We start from the raw sequence: 25,100 nt of genomic DNA on the forward strand, positions 1-25,100 counted from the left end.
CTAGAAGCATTTCTGTTTGACAATGATTCACCAGAAGTGACTAACTTTCAAACATCAGTTAGTCAGTTCTTAATTCGTGTACTTTTGCAATATCACAGAGCAGTAACATGTCAGGACAGGAGTCCCCAAGGGGCACAGCAGTCCTCTCTGACTACTCTGCAGCTGCTGAGAGAAGGAACGAGAGACAGCACTTAGAAGGAGCTAGGGAGTAGCAGAGGACCATAATGGGTTGAACTGTCTCCATCCCCCTTGCAGCAGATGCCTTTGAAGACACAGCTTTACTACATGTCAGAGTCCTGCTTGCTTTCATTTTTTTCAGTATTTCGGTGACTGATAATTTCAAACTACCCAGATTATGATTAAGTCAGTCTCCCACCCTTTCCTTGTCTATTCCAGCACAGTTGGTTTTAAGACCCCCAATACCAACAGTTATTGAAAACTGTCTGCATGCCTACAGACTTTTAAATTAGACTTAATTCTCTTTTGGAATTACACTGATGGTATCACATTCTACACCTTCCAAAATATGGAAGAGTATTAATAAATATTTCTATTTTTTTGCATGAGCTACTTTAGTATCTCTGTCTAGTAATTTGAATTATTTCTAACATAGTTGAGCTGTAAAAAATATTCAGTTAATTCTTTAACTTGCTTCCTTAACTCCTAATTTCATATATCCACTTTCCCCTTAATTACTGGCTTTTCTTTTAAATTTCTAGATGTGTCCTGAAACCAGAGGGCTGTTAGTGTAGATGTCTTCTTTCTTTAAACCAGAATTTCAGATTTTGGACTATTTAGCAGCTTGTTACAAAGATCTGTTTTCCATTCACTTTTTTTTTCTACAATGACATTGAGTTCTCTGTGATGACAAATATGCTCTTTTGCAGCATTAAGTGCAATTTCTTTGGGGCTGTTTGCTGTTTGCCTATCCTTTACATAAATGGGTCACACTCGATGGTCCCATGGCAACCAACCAACTTCTAACTGTGTGATAACAAAGTCCACAGTAGCTTCGTCAGCTGAAGACCTGAAACAAGAATTGACCTGCAGAGGGCTAAATTTCCATGAGCAGCTTTCCATGATGCCAACAGGATGTTCGGCACTCTGGAAGCAACAAAACTAACCAGAGTGTACAAAGGGAAACAAACCTAACATTTACTGATCAGCCATTTCAGACATCTCTAAAAAGCACCTCAAAATCTAGTCCTTGACTGTAAAGATGAGGAATTTACCAAGTACCCAATTTGGTAAGTCAACCAGACTGGACAGCGTACAAATTCAGACTCCTACCATCAGCCTGACCCTCACTCAGGTTAACAGCTTCTGCACAGCCCAGCCACCTGCTGCTTGTTTGATGAACAAGGCACAATGAGCTCACCTCAAGTCTGGTCCCAGTGGGACACTGCACAGAAACTGCACTGCTCCTCAGCCAAGAAAGGCACTGCAAAGCCCGTGCACTCAGAGTGTAGATGCAACATCCCTCATCTGCCCAACGTGAAGGCATCTGTGCTCTGCCTGGATTTGACCATCCTGTCAATTAAACCTTCATGCACAATCAGTCCTTAGTCCTAGAACCAAGTCTTTCATAGGGCAATAAAAGTATTCAGCAAGAAAATAGCAACATTTGACTTTATAATTGCCTCAACAGTAAGAAAAACATTCAGAACCTTCAATTTTCACAACCTTATTTAAATAATATGCTAACTATCCAGACACGGTGTTCTATTATGTGTTCTAAAAGCATGGCAGTAGCACTCTACAGATGGAATTCTGCAGTTCAACATACACGATGGACCTTTCTACTTAATCTCACATGGTTGCTGAAACACATACTTGCATGAATTTAGTTTAATTAGAAATTCCTTCCTGTGTTTCACAAGTCTACATTCAGTAACTGAAAAGGCAATAATCTGTGTTCTCGCTGTACATCAGCCACTGCAACTTATTTTGTACAACTGAAAATGACTAAGGAAAAATAGCTACAGTAATTCAGACATTCCTCTTCTTATTAAAAAAAGGAAGAGAAGTAAAGAAGGAAGAAAAAAAGACTGTAGCAGTACATTAAAATGCAAAACAGAGAGCTCTGTCCATGACTTCTCCAACAAATTCTTCCTGAATTAGGCAGCAAATATTCGAAACTGCCAGTCTGCACAGACAGTTCAGTCCGAAGTGCACAACCCCTGTGCCAGATTCCTCTGCCCCTTCCTCTCAGGCTTGAGGTAAACATAACTATGCAGATTGCCAAAAGCCTCAGATAACAGAACACTCAGCCTTTTTCTACTACCCAGATTTTGCTAAAGTTCCCTGTTTTTTTCCCTGAAAAAAAACTTTGTATGGGATGAGAAGAATTTCAGTTTGGGGTGGAACTCTAAGATTTCCTCAGAGAGCTTGTACTCCTCTAATTTCCTTCACTCTCCTCCCATCAGCTTAGAAAATCTCAGAAGAAATCAGCAGTTTTATCCACTAAAGGGCATTCCATTCACTATAAAAGATTAAATACATGAACTAGAAGTTTCTACTGAAATTTTCAGTCGTTACATGGCTAGTGACAGCTTTAAAATGCTGCTGATGGCATCTTTAAAGGTCTATTGCAAAGCCTTAAGTCAGTTCACATCCTCTCATAATTTCTGCTTAAGGTTAGCAGAGTCAGAAGGTTGAAAAATTAATTCAGATGAAAGTACAAGGTGACTTTAAAATACAAGTGCTATTCTTAACTAGTAAAACATCTACATCCACATAAACCCTCTCAAATCCTTAAGAAGAGCCTTCCCATATAATATAATCCACTTTGAGGCTTTGTCTGCATAAGGCACTTTGGATTAATTCTTAAGACAAAAACCATGCAAATTAAAAAACTGATTTGATTAAACTCTTTGAGACCTTCTTCTGATGCTCTTCTTCAGAATCAGAGTGACTCTCAATTATTCTGCCTCAAAGATGTAGAACAGTTGAAGCAATTCACTTTAAATTCACACCTTGAGCTGACTTGAAGGATTTCCTAATGGCATGTGAAGACAAGCCCTTAACTCCAGAATGACACACAGAATTTACTTGGGAGTAACTGTCCAAAATACCTCCCTTGGGAGACAGGCTCAGACAACACAACATATCAGGACACTGGTTCAACACCAAACCATTCTAAGAATGCAAGAAGCCACACAATCAGAAAAGCTTGATTTCTGGCAAATGAAATTCCTGACTGTGTATTTGCAAGGTTTTAGAATAGCATTTCTAGCAGGCACATAGCCTAGGCTTGAAAAGCCTTTTATTCTGACACAATTATCCATGATTCCTCTCCAGCCCTTCCCTCCCCATCCCTACCCCTTCTGCCCAAGCTGCATTCCCCAGCTGCTCTTCCAGACCCCAGCCTGCTGCCCTAACAGCTTGGCACATGGGGCATAATCTAAGACAAAATGTGATAGCCCCTTCTTGACAAATTTTAAGCATCACCTGCCTACAATGCAAAGCAACTTGGAACAGAAACTGCAGGTGCAGAACCAGCAGAGAAGTGCTTTGACTTCAGATGCTCCCACCCCCGCAGCTTAAGCTCTCATTGTTTTTTCCTGGGGATGCATCTTCAGATCAGAGCCACAGCCTGCTGCAGATATAGATCAGCTCTGCTCATCCCACCATTCTCTGTCACTGGCAAAAAATAGCTCTGGAGGGAGAGGAGGAGGTTTACAGCTGTCTTCTTCTCCACTTCTCTCTCTCCTCCCTTGCTATGAGGGAGAAGCCATTTTCTCATGTTCATGGCTTGATGTCAGAGTAACTGTTTTCTTACCCTATAGAGCAGTAAATCCCCAGATGTGCCTGTAGAAGAAATTTAATAGTAACCACAATGTTCTAGCAGCATCCTCAGCAACACGATCACCAGGCTTTCCATGCAAGAGCTGAAAGAAGCTGGCTGGCATATTACTTGTTTCCTTACCAAAGGCAGCCCAGAGGAGTGGCTGGAGCCAAAAGGAGAGGTCTGCACAGATCCTTCTCCTAGGCATCACTGATACTCTTACAGGGCTCAAGAGAACCACAGGAGAGGGACATTTTCCTAGACAGGGTCAAAAATAGATGGAGGAAAAGCATGTAATATACTATTCTTTAATTTTCTCATAAACAGTAACTTTATTCTTCTCAAAACACTGATTGACATTTGATCCTGTTATGAACAATTCTGAGGCCTCCCCCACAGAGCATCTAAGCTGCATCACATTAAAGCTGTTCCTTTCTCCTTGCCTCTAGCATATTCCTAACATGTAAACAAGTCTGCTGTGCACACAAGCAAAGGCACAGCTAGCTAGTGAAAGCTGCAGCACTAAGGGCACTGTAGGAACCCATGCAACCCTAATAACCCATTAATTTCACAGGGCACTGTATTTATTAACTAGAAGCCAGCTGCTATTAATGCAAACGTACATGTGAAAAATTATCCCAGTGGAAAAGCTGAAGGAACATTACAGACTATTTTTCACAGACTGTCATGTTTCACAAGCTTTGTTATGGGGGTAACCCGTAACCCAAACATACAAGAAATGCCAGTCTGAATGGTGGAAGAATTGTGACAGACTAGGAGAAAGGCAAGTGTCGGGAAACCCAGCAGCCTTACTGTCTGAGGATTTCAGCTGATGTGACACCACATGATAAGTAATGTTCTTGTGTCCAAGCCTCAAAACCCATAGGGACTATTTCTAGTTCAGCTTAATAGAAAGAAAAAAAACTCCCAATCTTACTTTTCACATATTCAACAGCAAGGTAATTAACAGGAGATACCTTACAAAAGCTACCAAAGTTAATGCACAAGGATTGCCCGGCCACATACTTTGTGTATGTTAACTCCACAGGCTCTGGACAAAGACACTCAGGCACGCTGCCCTGGTGAGTCTGGCTCCTTAGGGCAAGTTCCAGTAGCCAGATTCACCCGCTCTGCCTTGGAATCCTCTTACAGCACCATTGCTCAACTCACAAATCTCTCTCCGCAGGCAAATCTGATAAGGCCTGGAGGAAACACCAATCCATCTCTGACCCCTGTCTCACTCATCCAGGGGTCCCGCAGTGATCCCAGAGAAAAAGCCAATGGAACTGCAACTGCTTCTCTTCAGGGACTTCTCTGCCTTAGGATGTTCCCAATGGCAGTAATTCAGAGCAAAGTGGCTCTCAAGTTGTGAGCTGAAAACAGCTGCACTGCCAGGCTCCAACATCAGGACCTAGAGCAGCTCAGGGTGCCTTGGGTGACCATTCCATTGGCAGTTTTTTGCCCCTTCAGTTAAAACAAATCCTGGTGATTTCTTGCTGTCCTTCTGAGTTCTGCTGTCCACACCTACTTTGTAAACTGGAGCAAATCAGTCATGTCCCAACACCCACTAGCTTCCTTTGGCTTCTTTCCCACATTCAAAAATGTCAAACTATGAATTCCAGACCCTGCTTCTTCCTTCCAGAACACCAAGTATCACCCTAGTCACACACACTTCTCCCCTCCCACTTCTTGTCAAATTCCACTGCCCATACTGACACCAGAGCAAGTTTTATATACTTCAGGCTGTGAAATCATCCACTTCTTCCCAGCACCCCTCAAGAGCAAACTGCTTTCCTGTCCTCCTCTCTCGACAAACCAGCAGGTGAACACCCACTCAATCCTGCACATGACGTTTACCAAAGGAGGCTTTGCTGGAGTAAAACAAGCATTCAAGAAGGTCTAGTTTTATAAATCAGACTACATATTCTTCCCTGCAGCCAAAATCTCATCTCCACATTTCCTACTTTCAGTGCTTTTAACACAAATTAAAGAGGTAGTGGGAGGGAGAGCTTTCTCCTTCCATATTCTGTGCACAGGCAAATGGTGGTTTTATCACAAAGGTCAAGAAACAACCTCTTTTTACAAAACTTCCTGAAATCTAACCCCAATGCTATCCTTGCAAAGGCCAAAATCCCTACTCATAGTAACTCTGCAATATGCAGTAACAATTATATAGCATTTGTAAAGCAGTGCAACTAAATCTTAACTTTTGACTACAGTAAAATAACATTCACAGTTAAAGGAGGCCAAAGTATTTCATTATCTGCAGGCTGGAAAATTTAGATCTTCAAAGACTGAGGCTTTGTAAAGTGCAAGGTGTCAGCTGCTGTACCTTAGATACCTGACAACATGCAATGTCACAAACACCAACACCAGAAGGTTGTAGCTACATCTTGGTACCAAATATCTGGCAGCCTTTTTCTTTTTACAGAAGCCTGCCATAGTTCAGAATTTAATGATTAAGAGAATCAGCCAAGCCATAGTTCAGAATTTAATGATTAAGAGAATCATTACACTGAAAATGTGAAGCATTTCAGGTTTAAATTATGAATGATAGCAACAGCTCAAGGTAAGATTATTACACATTTTCATTCACCTTTCACTCTTATAAATAAGTAAAAATGAAAGTTTCAACAGTGGCTTTTTATACACTGTCAGCACAGAGATGTCTTGATGTACATGTGCCATGCACTAAATATTCACGATTCATTACCTAAATTGACAAGGATTGCACATAGCATGCTTTTAATTAACCAAAAAAGACAAAACACAGGTTATTACCTTTTCTAACATCACAGTCACAAGACCTATCTTGTATCAAAGATGTGCCCCCAGACAGGAGCACTCAAGAGGGTATCAATTCACCTTAAAGGATTCCAAAAGGTTGCTGAAGCTTCTGTGCCTTTCATGGATTGGTTTTGATTGACCCCATATCTCTGACCTACTGCTGTTGAACCCCTCTCAAATAGACATTATTTATGCTAATTTAACTGAATTCAAAGGGCTCGTTTTGAGGGTTACATCCTTTCAGGGTTACACTGCAGTCAGCAGCATCTTTACTTTTATCACTATCCCAGCATAAAGGCTAGAAAGCACCCTGGACCCATTTTCCTATTAGAAACCACAGGTTTCCCATTAGACACCCAGCACAAATGCAAACCTGTAGAAATACAAATCCTTGACTGACAAATGTCTACTGAAGAATAGCAAAGAACCTGTATGTGAGAATTCCTGAAAATCAGGAATGCCATTACCCATGAAGCACCTGGTAGACCATTGTATCTCAAAAAGGTCATGAGGCAAGTATAACCTTAGCACACCAAATGGGAACATTTGGCTCCTTCTAAGTGCAGTAACCTCATCAGAACACTTGAATCAAATTTGACATTTATATCTCTATAAATAATGTGTGAGCAAAAGCAAAGACAAAGCAACATTTTCAGTTCAGGGAAAGACATCAAAGTAAACACGTCCCTAGTACTCAAATGTTAAACTACATGTGGGAATCTGATGATCTTTTGAATGGCTGAAAGCAAGGACACAGAGGAAAGGGCATCTTGTTTTTAAATTAATTATTAATCAATCTTTTCAGCCATCAAATCCGTGCAATGACTCATCCACTTGCTTTACCAAAGTCTAAACTGTTATGGGGAGACTGCAATTCCACTGGAACATTACCCTCCTGAGTAATACTTAACCCTGTGCATATGAGAAAGGATTTTAGTAGTTTCATTCCTCTCTCACAAGATCATCAAGCCCTCATTATACCTGGAAAGAAAAATTCCTCCCCCACCAAAAAGAAAAACCAAAAAAAAAAAAAACCCAAGCCACAAAGAAAAAAAGAGAAAAGGTAAAACAGAATTTTATTTAGAATTTTACATTGAGAGAAACAAGAGAAGATAAAGTCCACTAAAGTCCACCTCAGTTATTCACTGCAAGGCCAGTATTCTTGCAGCGACAGTATACACTGTAAATAATAAGAGGATTCACATAATGAGAAATCCTCAATTATCGTGTCATTGAGTTATACAATTCTTCTGTATTCATCCAGACAGTTTCTGCTGTCTGTGAAGGAATTTAGAGAACTGTGGACTGATAGAAGCTACTTTTTAAGTTTACAAAATTATGAACTTGATCCTACACCCCACATCCATGCAAATCTCTTTTCAAAGTTTGACAGCTCTACTAAACAAACTGAGCTGCAAGACTGCAGCTCAGTTAGTGATACCTATGTACAGAGCTTGCTCTTTCCCTGTGCTAAAATTATATCAGAACACTACAACACATTTGCATATCTCCCACACATTAACTTTTTGCCAGCAGTGAGAAGACGACATCAAGGCTTAGAAAACGTACCAGAGATAGAAGGAGAGGGTGGAGTTTCCTGCAGGAACACCCAGGCTGAAGTCCAGCAGCTGCCAGGGAAGGTGCTGCGTTCTACCCGCCCGGTGCCTTCGGATCAGGCTCCCACTGACCAGCGGCAAATGTGAAACCCCACCCAGGAAACAAAGAGCTTCCTATTGCTTCTCCCCTCTCCGCAGCCTTCTGGCTACTACCAGGAAAACCAGCATCACTTCACCCTTTTGCCCTAAGAATGGTTTACATCTTCCCCTTTTACTGTACTCAGCCTTGGAGCTACCACAGAATATGAGGAAAAGGAAAAAAAAGTCTCTGCTAGGTTATCTCCCCTAGTCTCTCCTGTATGGCTTTTCTGAAATATTTCTAGTAGCAGCCCAGAGTGCTGCTGTTGATTTTAATCATGCAGAAGTAATACAAATTCACATGACTACTGTCAGTTTTCCAGCCACACATGTTTTGCAAAAACATCAATTAAAACAATCTGATCTTCCAACTTTTACCTAGGAAAGCTATTAAAAAATTACAAAGGTAGCAGTACTTTGTGAAAACACTTTGATTTACACATTGGTGCACAGTTATTTTCAGAAAAGCTTTTCATTAAAAAATAAAAATCATGACAGCACTGAAGATTGCTGGTACTTTACTTCCTCCAAAGATGCCAACATGGAAAAAAATGATCTGAGTCAAGTAAAAGCAAACAATAAAAAGTCACAAGAAAATACCTGACTTGCCATGAATAAAGTGTTACTAAGGTGTGAGAGTGAGTTTAAGTGATTCTGGAAGTCAATAATGGAAACCAGTGTTATTCAAGGTATGCTACACACTAGAAATTCTAACTTGAATGCTCAAATTATAGGGAGCCTCCAAGGCCTTCCTTCTGTATCTTTCCAGTGGCCCATTTTTACCAGTCCCACCCTACCATGACATCCCAATAGCAAAACTCAGTGAAAATGCAAGTAGAACAAGACAATTAATCTAAAACTCAAGTCAAGTATTGTGCAGGAAAATTTGAAAACAAGCGCCTGCAAGTGTGACAGTGTAACAATAACTAACAGACTAAATAAAATTCCCCCCAAATCATTAATACTTGTTTGTTAATGATCATGTACATTAGCTGCAGGGGAAGTGCCTTTGTAATATAACACGATTAAGACACAACTAGAAAAAAGTGAAATAATCAAAAATTATTTTTGTTAGTATCAAATTAGGCCAAGTCCACATCACATACATAGAGGTAAGATCTACTCCAGGAAGCAGGCTTTTTAGCACCAGCACACTTAAGATCTAAATTGCCATGGACTGTGGAATGGAAAAATGCAGAACCGCATAAAAGGCGGGCAGGCAAACCCTGCTTACAAAATAGCAGTGAGTCAGCTCCTGAGAACTGCTCTATGACTGCTGTGAAAACAAGATGCACATTCCTTATGAGCACTCTGATTGTACAGAACCAAAACAAGTCCATCCCCTAAATATGCTGTTAATGGGGTAGATGACATTGCAGAAAAGGTGTCAAAAAACAGCAGTAACGCTGTTTAACCCATGCAAACTTCAGAAACATTTTCAGCCAGTGCTGATCCACAAAGCCTTTTATTCATATACACATCTACTCACATTTGGGTCATTTAATAAGCAAGAAACACTCATATCTGTGGCCTCAGATCAGTAACAGCTTATCTTGGGGACACCTCTAACTCCAAAAGGTCCTTGAGATATTCATTTAGAGAATCCCTTTCTAAAATGCCATGACCCTTTAGCTTGTCTAGTTCCATCATCTGTAATCAGACTATCTAGAAAACCAAGAATAAACACCAAGGCCTTTTGTGACAAGCTGTGAAACTATTAATATTAACAACCCATTTAATACCATAAGGAACAAAACATAACATAACTACTGCACTCATTTATTTAGAGAACACAATTACATTTTTCCTCATTCAAAAATCCAAGATAAAAGGTGAGCTTTCATAATCTGTCTCCCTCTTAGCAAGTGCCCTTGGCTACAAGCAGCTCTCCCGTTGACCACATTATAGCTCATTTTTTTGTTGCTGTTTAGGGATACCTGGGGGCTTTCTGGTCTCCTGCTCTTTTTACTGTTTTCAGATGCTATTGGTGAATGGGGCTTTTCCTGGTATAATGATTACTTATGAGGAAAAAAATACATTCAAAGAATTAACGTGGCACACATGCAGGGAAAAAATCCAGTAAGTCAGCTCTATCAATATTACTTTGTTGACAACTATTAAAACAAGGTGCTGACCACTGAATATCATGCCAGCACACACTGAATAGAAGCACCCTGTCCAACTCCTCTGAAAAAACAGAAACCTGGAAACCAGCTCATTTCAGGGAAAGGATTAAAGGTTGTTTTTTCAGGTGTCCTTGCACACCAAATCCCTCTGCCAGACACTGCAGTTTATCATTGCTAAACACTTACACTGCAAAAGTACCTAGAGACCTCAAGTAGGTCAGGACCTCAGCATGTAAAGTACAAAACTGATGCATAATACTTGACAGCCCTTGCCTCATCATATTTTTCAATTTTAAGTGTTTGTCTTCCCAGTAGCACAGCTATTTAAACAACCCACACAAGGAAAAGAAACTCAATAGCACTGCAAAAAACCCACCCAAGTTCCACCACCAATGTACGAAAGTGCTATCCAACACACAAGGAAAACAGAAGTAGCTCTGGCCCTCATTAGGACATGACACATAAAGACCTAGGTGAAAGTTAAATCAAAGCAGGTTTGGGGCTTTTTAGGTTGGCATACCTCCAACTATTCTAACAAAGACAGAAGAGGCTGTTGAAATAAGCTTTGTTTAATGTTTATGGATGAGAGCTCCAATTCTCATTTTCCCATCTCCTACAACCTAGACTTACCCTCTCAGTGAAGGAAATACTTTTTCACTTGCTGCCTTCAGACTGAACCCTGGTTGAGACAGAGCAGGGGGGCAAAAGCAAATGAAAAGAAAATTTAAATGAACTGCAGGGAGTAGAACTAGTGTGCTAAACCTCACGTTTGCATCCCCTGAATTAGTCCCATTAAAGGTGAAAAAAAATGCAATAAATCTGAAATGAAGCTTAACAAAATGATAGAGTTCTTGGCAACCTGATTATTTTAACAAGTTGACAGCCAGTAATTTCAGATTGTCTCAGTTTAAATACACATACCAGGCCAGCACAATCCAGAGGCGTGGACCAATACACTCCTGCAAAATTAGCTGTGCTTTATGTTCCATGTTCTCCCTTCTGATACCTCCCAGCTCCATCACCACCCACATCTGCCTTCACAAATACTCACCCAGATCCTGCAGAAGTTACCTGCAGCTCTCCATCTCATTCCCCGAGCTGAAAAGGAAAATCTAGTACTGCTGTGAACTTGACTGCAAGTTACCACCAATCAGTGACTGCCCAATGAATAGAGAGCACAGAGACTTGGAAAAAAACAGCCATCAGCCCTCAGCCAAAAGGTGGTGACTTGAGAGGTGGCTGTCTGGTTCTATCACAGCCCACCACTTCTTGCACCTCAAGAAAAACCCCATGCAGCATCCTTATTTCCAATGCTTCCCATCTCACCCATGGCACAGGAATGTCTGCTGCTCCCAGCCTCCAGCAGCACTACCAGCATCTCAGCCTGGTGTCATGGCAGGCAGCAAGTCACCAAAACACACGACCTGCCAAAAAGGCAAAGCATGTGGGACTGCCAGATCCAGTTGCAAACAGGACAGCTGGACACCAGAGTGCAGCTCTGGTACAAGCAACAATCTGGTGGGGTTTTGGGGGGAAATAGTGGAGTGGCATTTGAGCTCTGCCTCTAAAGCCTTAAACTATGATGCTTCCGCCATAGTAAAGATTGGAAAAAACAAACCAAACCCAAACCTGGGCAGTGCTCCCCTTAACTACCACGGAACTTCAAAACAGCACATGGCAGGGCCTGGGGGAAGAGGCTGTATGGTGTTTTCCTTTCTCAAAAATGTCTTTTCATGGAATTGTTTTTCCCCCAATGTTTCAAATATCAGTAATGTTAACAATTACTATATTCCTTAAATAATTACTTGAACTCCCCAAGAAAATTGTTTTGCAGTCTGCCTGGAAAAAAGTAGTAGATTCAATTTATGAGCAGGAAAAAAAAAAATCACTTTTTTTGCCCAGCTCCTGCAGAATGTAAGAGTTAATAGAATGGAAAAGAGACTGATGCTTTATTGATCAAAACAATTCTAATTACGCATAGAAGACTTTTCTATGTTTCCAGTAATACACTGAGCAAAACCCACTTCATGAAATGCAATCAGATAAGCAGAAAGTTTGGGAGCTCATTGCTCAGCAACAAAGACCAGATTTTATATATCCAATCACCAAAGGCATTGGAATGTTATAATTGCAAGCATATTCTAACACTTGAAATAATAAATAGAACTAGAAAAATGTATTATTTATGTAAATTTTAAATTTTTCCAAAAGAGACCCATAAAAAGCTGTGGACAGAGTAACACAATATAACAGCTAAACCACAGAAGCACTAAAATAATTGAGCAACAAAGAGCTGTTTGTTCATTTTTTCCTTGCAAATCTCTCTCTCTTCCCCCATCTTTACTATCTGAGATGCAAGGCAATAATGTCACCAACATCTAATGGTATGTCCTCTTTACCATCATGTGCAAATACAGCACCACAAGTCTTGTTGGGCCCATCTAGACAAGGAAAACCTAGTGTGGAAAAGGTCAGCTTTTCCTCAGTCCAATCTCTTCTGTGATTTCTCAATTGCTGGGAGTGTTTCATCTCTCCTGAAACCAAATCAGGTATGGACAAGGACAGGCAGACCTCACTCTTTGATGCTGCACCTCACTACACTGATTTAGTGCTCCAGTGTTCACTCAACCTCTGAGAGAACAAGAACTGTGATGGTGCTGCCTTCTTAAAAACAGCATCACCAACCAAAGACAACAGATGATGCTTAGGGGAGCAACATATTGAGAATCACTTCCCATCTATCCAAAAGGCACCTCCTGAGATTCCAGTTGAGAACTGAGAGCAGGTAGGTATTTCAAAACAACATCATAATATGTCAAAACATACAGCTAAGAATACTGCAGCCCACTGAATTTGATACACATCCAGTACAGAACAGGTCTGTGAACACAAAACCATGCAACAAGACATTACTCCAGGGAAGGCTGAAAGAGAGCAGTGCTGCATTTTGACCCTGCTCAGATTTTTCCCTGCTATAGCAAGCTGGCCACAAGCCCTGCCAGGCCATCCCCTTCCTCCCCCGTGCTGTGTCGGTGCCACCGCCCGCAGCCAGGCTGGGTCAGGCTCCAGAAGGACAAGCTGGAAGCAGCTCAGCTCACTGACCCATCACTGTGAGGACTGCCCTTTGCTATCAGTAATGGACAAGTCTCCTGTCTAGGCAAAGAAATACAAGAGCAAAAACAGTAAAAAAACACCAAAGTGGGGCTATTCTCCAGATATTTTCCAGTTATTTTTCAGTTTCTGTCTCTAATGATAACATTGAAAATTCTGCTGGAAGGACAGGAAGAAAGAAAAGATAAACCAACATGAAAATTGTAACACTGGAGCAAGATACACAGAAGTTTTTTTCATTGCAAAGAATTACTCAAAATTACATCTATATCTCTACTAAGGAAAACATTGCTTCTGCCTTGAGGTCGCCTTGGCAATAACACTAATGCAAGCAAAAACCAGTTCATCATTTTGGAGGGAATTCCAATCAATTTAATTTATTTGTAAGTTTATAAGCTTCTAATTACCGCTTCTGGTATTGAAACACACGCACAGGAAACAGCCCTTGCTCTCCAATCCCCTCTCCATACCTGCTCCTGGCAGTGGGGCAGCAGGACCAGCAGTCATTCTGGTTTCCAGTCAAAGGTCAGCATTGCTGCTTATTATGTGCGTATAGTAAACAAATAGCTTATACAGACAAGTTGTTCTTAAAACAAATCAAAAGCACATCAAGTGAAATGTGAGCTAAAATAAGCCAGCAATGTTTCAGAATATCACTATTTCCCCTGGCACTTCAGGATGCTGCAGTTGCAGAAATTCCTCTAAAACAATTCAAGACTTAAAGCTTATGCTGCCACAAAAAGGTTTCCAGACAGAAATGTTTTATAAATACACACACACTCCATCACAGTAACCAGACCAGAACACTTGCACAGCAAAGCCCCTAGCCACACTTTAACATTTTGTTCATTGAACTGTATCAGCCAATATTTTTTTTTCTTGCTTCCCAACTATGCCAGTAAAAATCTTACCGCAAAAGTCCTTCTAGTGATTGCAAAATTTTTCTGCCTGCATAAACAGTTCCTTTCACAGAACAGGGTATAAGCAGTACTAGCAAAAAAAATTCCTCCCATACCAGTAGAGGAACCTGAGAAGGAAGCAGTGAGACCAGGTAACCAAAGTGAGCAAGCAGGAAGGGTGAAAGCCAAGAAGAGCATTGCATCAGTCTAGCTTATGTGTACAGAAAAAGGCAGGAAGCAGTAACTGCCCTCACACCTCATTTGTGCCAGCAGAAACTAAACTGCAAAGTCACAACACTACTACAAGAAGTAACAGCACAAAAACACTGCACGCAGGTCAGACTGACCAACTTGACTGTGACAGACCTGGAATTTTGTTTTCTATTTGGATTGTTTTGTCATGTTTCATGTAATGTATAATCTTGAGAAAGAAACATCGCCTAGAAACCCAAGCATAAGCCATTCCATTTATGTCAAGTGGATACTAATCCTATTTTCCTGAAGAGTTCAAGTGTCAGTTGTGTTAACTGTTTCACTGCTGATAAGATCCTTAGCACAGTTTCTTTACTAAAACCTATCTCAGAACTCCAAGCCTCTTATGAGCAAATCCATCCACATATTCCTCATCCAGGAGTAAACAACATCTCCACTTTTCCTAATGAGCATCCTTATAATACAGACTATGTGAAAAATACTCAATACTAAGAATAGAGAAGTGTGGGTTAGAAAACAACAAAAAAAAATTTAAGACCAAGTCACTAGTCTTTTAAAGGCATGCCTGTCTGTGTTTCCACTCAAACACAAATCTTCTCTGTATTCCCTCTGCTTTTTTTTTTTTCCAAACCCCAGATCTGCTGCAGGTTATCCAGCCTGCCACATCACATCAACACAGAAACCAGTAAGGCCTGGCTGCAGAATTTAGGTCAGCTCGTCTGTGGAGTACATAAGGTCTTCCACACAGCCATGAATTTGCTAGTAATGCTTCAATAATCCCTCTTCATCCTGCTATGCAGCTATTTCACTAGGAACTGCTAGCTTTCCTCTAACTCCCCAACAAAGACTCTCCACAGGAGGGATGTTTGCAAGCAAATGAGCCACTATCTCTTCCTTGGGAAGCAGGAAGTTGGTTGTTCAATCAAATAAATGCTGATTCTTATTTCCCAAGACAAAAAAAAAAAACAAAAAAACAAAAACACACCAAACAAAAAAAAGAGTGTAGTATTCACAATGGATGCTAGAAAAAGAGTAAAAAGAGTCTCTATCTTTTCACCACAGCTCTCTATCTTTCACCATCAGCTCTCTATCTTTTAACCACACCAGGAAAGATATAAACAGAGCTGAAAACTACTTCTAGAACATTAGGAATAATTGTCTTAACAGATTTTAAACTACTCTCACTGCTTCTATCTGTGTCAATAAATAAAAAAATAACAAAAATGTGACTAATAAATTCAGACAGTCTAAGCTACAGAGGCTGGTATTTCTGCAGAGAAAGCATCACTTGAGGTGAAAAAACATTGTGCCTCTTCATAGAATGCTCCCTCTAACAGTGAATTGCATGCCACTGCCATCCCAAGCATTGTACAAGCCCACATAAGTACTAGCCCTGTTCATAAAGGATCTCTAATGGTACACAAAAATATGTGAAGTCCTTTCAAAACATGGTCCTCAGAGCAGGAGTTCCACATAAACTGGAAGGTACAGTTACGTAAGACAAAAACCCCAAATCGAATACAATAAATCAAAATCTTGAACTTCTCTGTCTTCACACTAGATGAACTTAACTAAATCTTCTCAATTATGACATTCTGAAAGATGTGAAAGCAAGAATAAATACCAGTTTCCAGGAATGGTTACGGACATCTCAGCAAATAAAAACATAACAAGAAAAGAGAGTTTGTTGTGTCTTAAAACCCATCAGTCTGCTACCTCTGTGCTCTGCAGTTCCCACATAACATACCACTCATCTAAAGCTAGCATCTAATGCTAGATGCTAGAAGTCTCCCTACTAGAACAAAGAATAAAGCTGAGGGAAAAACCTTCCCTCAAGACATCAAACTGCTCTTCAACATTCAAACATTTGTTAAGAGTACTCCTGGCTCATTCTTCACAACTTACATGAAGCCTGAAAATGGTATTTGCAAACACGTACTGAGCAGTACTGCACGTTAGATGTGCAAATCAAACACCCCCAAAAATGCGTTGCATTTATGTTCACCTCAGCTCTGTTAGAGAACTCAGACATGTAATACCCACCCCTGCCAGGCCCACGGATGTGGCTGCCCTTACTGGGCCTGATTGAACCACACCATGTTAACAAGACCTTCCAAAGAATGTAACTTTTTATAACTAATGATCATCCATAACTTAACTCTGCACCAAAGAACCCTTCCCATTCCTGGCTCAGTACCTGATCAGGCTGTGCTCCTCCGCCCTCCTCCTCTGGCTTCAGCAGGGCTGAGTGCTGGCTCCTGAAGGCTCCAGCAGCAGGAATACCAAGCCACACTCTGATGATCACTTTCTCATTTTGACAAGCGCCACAGACTCCTCCTATATAAAAACAAACTCCTGTGAATCAGGCTGGCCAAATAAAGTGGTCATGGTAGTGAGGGTCAGAGGAATGCCACTCTGCAACACAGAAGACAAAGGTTACTCATCCTTTTGCTGACTGTGCTTCATCTCTAGGGAAGACTGTTTTGTTTTAATAACTTTGGAACTACTCTAAATGAGCGGTCCTGTTCTTGAAGAGCATAGATCCCAAATGAGCACTTTGTCATTTCCCACATATTTTCTTAAACATATTGGCTCATCCTAACTTAACCAAGAGCACTGTTATTTCTACATCATCACCTCCCTACAGCACCACAAAAGCCAGACCAGACCCCAATGATGTGGTAGCTGCATAGTGCACATGTTTTACACAAACACTTTGATGACACTTCAACTACTGCATTACAGCCCTATGCCAGGCAAGCAGACCACTTTGAGTCAAATGAGCTGCTTGGAAAAATCTCAGGAAAACACCTCTATCCTCTGGGATGAATAAAATAGAGAAAAAGTGGGATTGTCCCCCTCCTTATTCAGCCCAAAACTTCCACCAGCTAAGACCCAGCATAGCTGCCTTCACTTCCAGAGACCCAGAGGTTCCAGGGCTGTGCAGAGCACATAGATGGAAAGCAACGACTCAGCAAAAAGAACATACTCCAGCAGGTAATTCATGAATATTTATTTTACTTTGCTGCTTATTAAGTATGCCTTGTTATAAATCAAGTATTTTACAGTAATTGCCTCCAATCAACAAACACAGGGAAAGCTGCTATATAAACCAGTGTTGCTGCATATGCAAAAGGAGTCCCTTAGCAACAGGCAGGATTCTACAGGATTCTCAGTGCACAGCCAGCTGCCTGCCACTGCCTTGCTGCCCTGCTGTGTGCCCAGGGCATTCCTAGCACTGCCAACCACAGCACCCTGTGCCAGGATGCCAATACCAGTGCAGCAGGTGCTCACTGCAAGGGTGGCAAGCCCCAGGTACAGGGGCAGCCCTCCAGAGCAGAGGATGCTCCACAGGCAGGGACAAGCAGCTGCATCCCCTGCTTCAGCCCCCAGCCCACTGCCCCCAGCCCAGCAGTGCCTGCAGCAGAGCTGTTCTGCTGTAAGGGTCTGCACCCAGCAACGAGAACAGTGCACTCACCCACTTGAGCTGCTCCCAAACCACTGCAGAAAAAAATGCAAACACATCCTCCCCCCAAATCTCCCTTTAATTTTCCTCTGAGGCTTTTTCAGGGGTGGCACCCACTGGCACTCAGAAGCACACAGGAACAAGCCCTGTGTCAGGCTTTCCACTGAGATAATTTTAAAGGTCACCAGGAACCTGCTGTTCCAGGTTTCTTCTTAGCAGTAGAGACCCAGGATGAGATGGGGAAAACACTGTCAAATCCTCAAATAAAATACGCCTCATAGACTTTTCTTCTTGAAAGAGCTTCGAGTAGTCAACTGGTCTCAGGAGAAGCAAATCTTTTTATGCAGAACTGGAGTTTTCAGAGACTCCAGGTTTTTAAATAAATGGAGGAAAAAAAACCTGTGACTAGGTACTTTCCAAGGGTCTAGAGCAAGCAGGCTTCAGAACAGACCTTTGGATCATACTTGAGGTCTAAGAGAAAATGCTCACAGCCACGGGGCCATTCACCTTGGCTGTTTCTGTAACCCTTGTTTTTCAGGAGGTCAGGGAGCCATGTAAGAAGGGCCTGAACAGAGCTCACCATGCCCTCCAATCCCTCCTCAGCAGCACTCCCAAAGGCAACCAACCACTTCTGAAAACAGCAGGCAAAGGCAGCTCCCACCTTCAAAGCAGGACTGTGTTTTTTGAGAGTGTATCAGCATTTAAGGGGCCAGGAGAGGCTGAACAGCACCACCACCACACTTGGCAAGGCATGGGAAGAACAGGACAGCTTGTCTTCAAGAGCTGAATCACAATCTGAAATACTGCTGAGGTCCATCACCACCACCCTCCCCTTCACAGAACAGGCTGAGCACATGGACTGGATTATACCTGAGGACATGTAAAGGATGACAAATGACAAAACACTTACAAATTTTTGGTTTAAAACAAACAAAAGAAAACAAAAAAAATCCAAAAACCAATCTAAAAGGAGAAAAAGCAGAACTTATGTAAATCATAGCAGTGCTTAAGTAGATGTTTGGGCAATGCCAAAACCAGCAGATTCTTCCCTGCAGTTCTTACCAACAAAAGTCCTCATGGATTTTGCTCCAAATCCCATTTGTCAAATTCTCACTTTATGCTACTTCCTTCACCTCCCTCTCCCACTTTTGAAGTGACAACCTCCATTTATTAAAACAAAGCAACATCTTTCTTACAGAAACATCTGCTTTGATACAAGAACACACACCCACTGGTATGGTCAGTATGTGGGACTGTGGCTACAAAGGAGATTAAATAAGGAGCACAGGCACCACTTCTCTTTTCACCTCATCCCCTCTGGCACTCATTCACTTCAATACTTTTCTTTCAGGGCCCTACAGCATAGGGAAAGACACCACATTTACATTGGGGTGTTGGCATCAGCCAGTGCCAATTTCATCTGAATCACAGCCAAGCACTTGGCACTTCAGGCATAACACATGCAACCTCCAAATGCCACGTCCTATATACAGTGGCTGCCTCCATTTGTACAGTCACTTGATCAAACATCTTTTCCATTAAGGAAAACAATACTTCTGATGCTTTTAACAGGGAAATAATCATTGTTAACAGGCTGAAAAAAAAACCCTGAACAATTCACTTAGAACAAATCATTATGAATTCTGTAAAGAAATGAAAAGGAGGGAAGTCACAGTATTTTGGGGAAGAAGTAGATATTTTGGAATAAAAAACCCAAAACCCCAGCTAATTAAATAAGTAAGCAGTTCCAGTCATTAAAGGTTTAATTTCAGCACAGCTGAATAATTCTCAGTTCTACATATATCTCAAAGTACCCAGACAACAGCAGACATTTGACAATCTCTTCAGTTAAAATGCCATCTTCCTCCCTTGCTGCTGCCTAAGAAAAACAGCAAACCAGCACATAGGAAAAGTGCCATCAAGAGAGAAGAAAAATCCCCAGCAGAGATACCTCCTGTAGAAATACTGCCAAAAGTAGCATGTAACCTAACCAGATAAATACCAGATTTTGTTGCTATCTCTGAGTAAGTTTTGCAATTAGCTGAAGCTCATTAGTGGCCACCCTGCTACTTAACATTCCTGCTCTCTCCATGGTATGTGCCTGGGAAAGGCATCTAGCCCACAGCTGAGGGTGGGCTGGAAGGCAGGACTTCCCCTTTCAACAGCAGTGCAAGCTCAAATTTGCTCCAGCTGGTCTTGAAACCACACTCCCCTTGGAAAGCACCTTAGGCACCGCTCCTGCTACATGGGAGCCTACAGGATCCCACTGCCACTCCCTGCAGAGCTCATTGTCCATTCTAGGCCCTGCTTTTCACATGACACCCAACACCCAGCTTAATTTGGGAGCTCCTTGTAATTCCTCCCTTCTCTTGGTGGCCACCCCCTCTTCCCCCATCCATGAGCCAGAGGCTGTGTGCAAACTCCTCCCCACTTCCTCTCTTCTGCTGCAGACAGCAGGAATAGAGCAAAGACATCAACAAATCAAACCTTGCTGGTGAAGCAGGCAAACCCCCTCACTGCTGCAGCTCACTCACTGTTTGACACAGGCAGCAGAGAGGGGGCTGCTGCTGCTGCAAGCTCTGGTATCACACTCTTCAGCAGAGAGCAAACCAGAGCTAAGATTTTACAAGTTCAAACAGCAAAGGGGTAAATAATCAGACACTGAAGAAGTCTCATCATGAAATCAGCAGCTCTGAGAGCGTGGAGGGCCACCATCCTCTCTTCGTGCACAGAAGGAACAGCAGAGCAGGGGCACTCTGCTCCTCACGCTGACCAGCTGCACACTGCCTGTTTCCAGGCTGCCCCGGGCCACTGTGCACATGGACACACTGCAGTTTGAAATACAAATGAGGCACGTGCAAACCATTAGGCAAAACCAGGCTTGTACTAATTCAACCCGTGAGCTTCAGGCACCCATTACATTTCATGCAATGGATTTTTTTCCAATACTTTGCTTCAAGCTAGCTCCAAACAGGGAAAACTTGGCCATTCCACTGTGAGCACAAAAGCCTTGTTTCTGGAATGAGGCACCCTCAAACAAACAGAATTCATACGCTTTCCACTTGCAGAACAGCATATATAACCTCACGCTTTATAATTTTGTGTTACATTTACTCACACTTCTCTCCACAGTTTTGTTATCTCATTTTCTTTGCCTCAATATTACTATTTTCTTTTGTATTTTTGCATGTTTCTCATGTTTTTATTTTCAGGCTTTACTATCTTTTTTCTCCTGTAACTCAGGCCTCAGTGGTTTCTTTCTTTAAAATCTGTTTGGGTTACACTGATCAATACTAATAAAAACACTCTTAAATTCACCTTTCAATCTAAGTACATACTAAATTAACTTTCACTAAAAACAAACATAGCATAAATACAAGGTTTAAACACCGGAAAAATATTCTTGTCCAAACCTGTGCATCTTTCACTTTTCCGAATGATCATTAGCACAATTTTGTTTCTCTCAGTCCACTCCTTTTTTTTTCCTACCTACTTTTCATTGGGACACCAACACTGGTTAAACTCACAATTTCTGCAGCACCAACAAGCCTTTATGTCTCTGCATTCCTCCACTTCCTTGTTTCCAGAGCCAATACATTTGTTGTCAGAAGGATAGAAAAGGAGAGTAGCAAAACCATCAAACCAGTTTTTCCTTCCTCTCTACTATCAAGGCCAACAAGGCAAAACTGCAAAGAAATTTAGTATGGCTTATAAACCATCAAATATTACTTAAAAAAACTCGCGTGAAAAATTTCATTTCCCTTTTGTCAGTTCCTCTGCTAAATTAGGTAAGTTAGGCTTTGTTTCTTCATTTAATTAGTCAGAAAGTAAGTACATAAAAGTTTCTGTATGGCAGCCACTGAGAGGAGCCCTGTACATGGACTTCTCAGTTTGTATTTTGAAGCACAGTCAGATTAACTGTGCACTCTGGTGCTCCGTGCATCCTTGATGAAGGCAATTGCTAATGCATGTGGAAAGCCTGTGTAACCACAGTGGTGCCTGGAAACAAAGCAAGCCAGGGCACTACCTCTAACACTGCTCCCTAAAGTTTAAATGCAGAGACTATCAGGCCAAAGCAATTCCTATCCTCCCTTTCCATGATCTGTACACAAACCACCATTTACAAATATGCAATATGGACCTTTTTTTCCCCCTTATTCATTGATATTTGCATTGATTTAGTGGACAAATTTATACAGAACAATCCAAACCACATCAGCTTAACAACATGTTCCTCTGTGCAGGACTGCAAAGGCAACAAAATGTCTATTACATAACACTTCTGTATAAAATATTAATTCTCACAGAGGAAGCTCTTGAACCGAAAGGTTATTTTCAATGATTAACAAATCAGTGTTGTATAAGCTTGGTTATTTAATCAGTGTATTTGAGACAGACAACAAACCATACCTTTTACTGACAGAACACGAAAAAAATCAACTTTTCATGTGCACATGTCAAAATATATCCATCCCTAGCACACACAGATTCAGCAAGCCTGCACTGGGGTAATTGCAGGCATCCGCATTTTTTATGCAAGTTCTCACAGCAGCTGAAAGCACGTAAGCTTCCTTTCCTTCCTATCCTGCAACAGATGAAAAACAGGTAAATATTCAGACATCATATTCATATACACATCCTGTGCACTGGTTCTGTCCTTAAAGCTATAATCTCAGGTTGGGAAATCACTGCAGCAAGAGTAAAGTGCTTCAAAATTTTTTCCATACAAGAAAATCCCAGCTTTTAACAGGCATGTTGGTATCTGTGCAATTGGCCAGACTTGAAAACATTATAGGTGTGGCAGCCCTGGCTTCTGTAGGACCCAAGGGCAATCAGGAATATCTTTTATAAAGAAACTATCTCAATGCTGACTTGCAAAGAACGAAGTTCAAGAGAGGAAAAAAAGACAAACCTGTATCTTGGCTGTGACTTTGTAGCCATTAGGTTATATGAGGACAGGCAGGAGCCTGTCTCACTGCTTCATCAGGACAATAAAGAACCTTCATGTAAGGGGTTTTTCCTTTCTCTGTGTATCTTTACATAATGAATGCAGGGAGAGGGCTCATCCTGAGCATCACTGTATCCAGCAGATGGTCTCATCATATTTACCAGCTCCATGTGAGTGCCACAGGTAAGACATCTAAAAGAGCAACAGACACTTTAGTCTGCCTTATCCATGGTCTAACCACGCAGGGGAAATCATCAGGAGATACGACTCAGAAAAATCCTGATCAAATGAATAGAGAGCTGTGAGTTTGAGAACTGTGCATTTTTTTCCAAAATTTATAAGGACAGCAAACAGTTTGAAGAGCTATCTGATAGGAAAAGGTAACAACAGCCTTTAATTATGTGTAGTGGCCATTCCTCAGGTCTGAGAAATCTTCCACTGCAACTTTCTGGTCTTCAAAGCAGACCATCATAAGATAGAACACCTGAGATGCCTAACTTTTGACAAGAAGACCATATACAGAGGTTTTTTTTTTTTTAAACACTAACAGAGTAAAGCAAATCACAAGAATCAGACTATTTCTTCTTTTACTGATCACACAATACAAAAAGCAAGACTATGATGAATAAACACAAATGCTATCCTCACTCACTGCTGGATGCCACACGCCTTCAGCCTTGTTATTTCTTTCTACTTCTTAATCAGAGTTACCTTTAACAAAAAAGGGCCTCCAAAAAGAAAAAATATCTGAGCAACAAACATCCTTCCTCCTCCCTAAGGGTGGCTGTATTTTACTCCATGATTGCTTCTAAAGTCTTGAATGTTGCAATTACTTCAGTCTCAGAACAAATCACTTCTGAGGAAAGAGCTCAAGTGGAAAGAAGGAAAATTAGTTTTGAGGCTACATGAACAATATGGTTTTGTATCCTGACTTACACTTGAAGAGGGAGAAGAAGAAAACTAAGGTATTTCTTTTAAAACAGTTATAACAAACGAGTCCTTGGTACAGCCATACTCACTTCCCATACTACAGCCTGCCTCCAAGTGTTGGGCAAAAGTGGGGTTTTGCTGGCTTGATTTCTAGAAAACAAGCTTTCTCCTTCCAAGGATATCTCCTTCAATATTCTGGCAGCTGCTACAATAATGTCTTTTAACTTCTCTTCCTATCCATTTCCTGAAGGGGGACAAGAACCTGTTCTCTCTACCGCTGAAGAGAATAGAGAAATAAAAGAAAAGAGTTTCAATTTTTTTAATTAAATAAATTTGTGGTAAGAGAAAGATTGAAGCAGTGTCAGTTAAAATTAATGATGTGGAAATTAGTATTACTGACGGCATTAGGTGCCAACTTGACTTGTGACGCACTTTTCTTTTTCACATGCCAAAACCAAGATGATTCTCAAGAAGTTAAACACTAGAAATCCTGGCTTTGTTCTTTCCTAAATTTGTTTGTAATCTCTGAGGGGAGAAACTGTTTGGCAAGCAATTGGTACCTATTCTTTGTTATATGGTTAAAAGAAAATTGTACTCAATTTGCTCTAACCAAAAGATCTTGAGCCAAACCCATCCCCAATGCAAGCAAGTCAAAAAACGTAGCTCAAAGTGTTCTCAAGGTTAGAAGCACAGGACAGCCTTGAAACACTAATTACAACTGCTTTCACAAAACATAATGCTGGTAACTGCTAGAGAACTGCATTTCACAAACACCTTTCTTCATATCTCAGTCTTGTGTGGACCCACAGCAGCTCATCATCACAGCCAAGAATAAAAGCAGGTAGATCCAAGATCAAGCGGCACTAGCGTGACCCCAGAGAGCCTCATGCATGCATGTGGACTCATGAAACTATACATAGGTGGAAAATTAGTCATGGACACAAGTCTTTGCATGGTGAAGTCCACAGACTTTTCATTGCTTGTTAAAAAAACATGCTTAAAATGTCAGTTATGCAAAAGCACAGGCAAGTCTTTACCTAAATGTAAAGTTTCTGGGGAAAAATATTTCCATTTTTCTTAACACAGCAATAGCTTTTTCTTTTCAGGTTGGTTAGGATATAATCTCCCCAGCACCAAGA

General features: G+C 41.2%; 1 protein-coding gene across 3 annotated transcripts in view; it reads right to left on the reverse strand.

Moving 5' to 3' along the window:
- LRRC8D (leucine rich repeat containing 8 VRAC subunit D) overlaps positions 1 to 25,100 on the reverse strand; it is a 53,940-nt gene that overhangs the window by 23,029 nt on the left and 5,811 nt on the right. For 2 of the 3 annotated variants that reach the window (XM_077182270.1, XM_054637998.2), the window contains exon 2: positions 16,815 to 16,954. The exons of the other annotated variant lie outside the window; for it this stretch is intronic. The gene's annotated coding sequence lies outside the window, so the exon portion shown is untranslated. The remainder of the gene's footprint in view (positions 1 to 16,814; positions 16,955 to 25,100) is intronic. 3 annotated transcript variants of the gene reach the window in all.

This window comes from Agelaius phoeniceus, chromosome 8 (assembly GCF_051311805.1).
Source record: "Agelaius phoeniceus isolate bAgePho1 chromosome 8, bAgePho1.hap1, whole genome shotgun sequence".
NCBI classification, from domain to species: Eukaryota; Metazoa; Chordata; class Aves; order Passeriformes; family Icteridae; genus Agelaius; species Agelaius phoeniceus.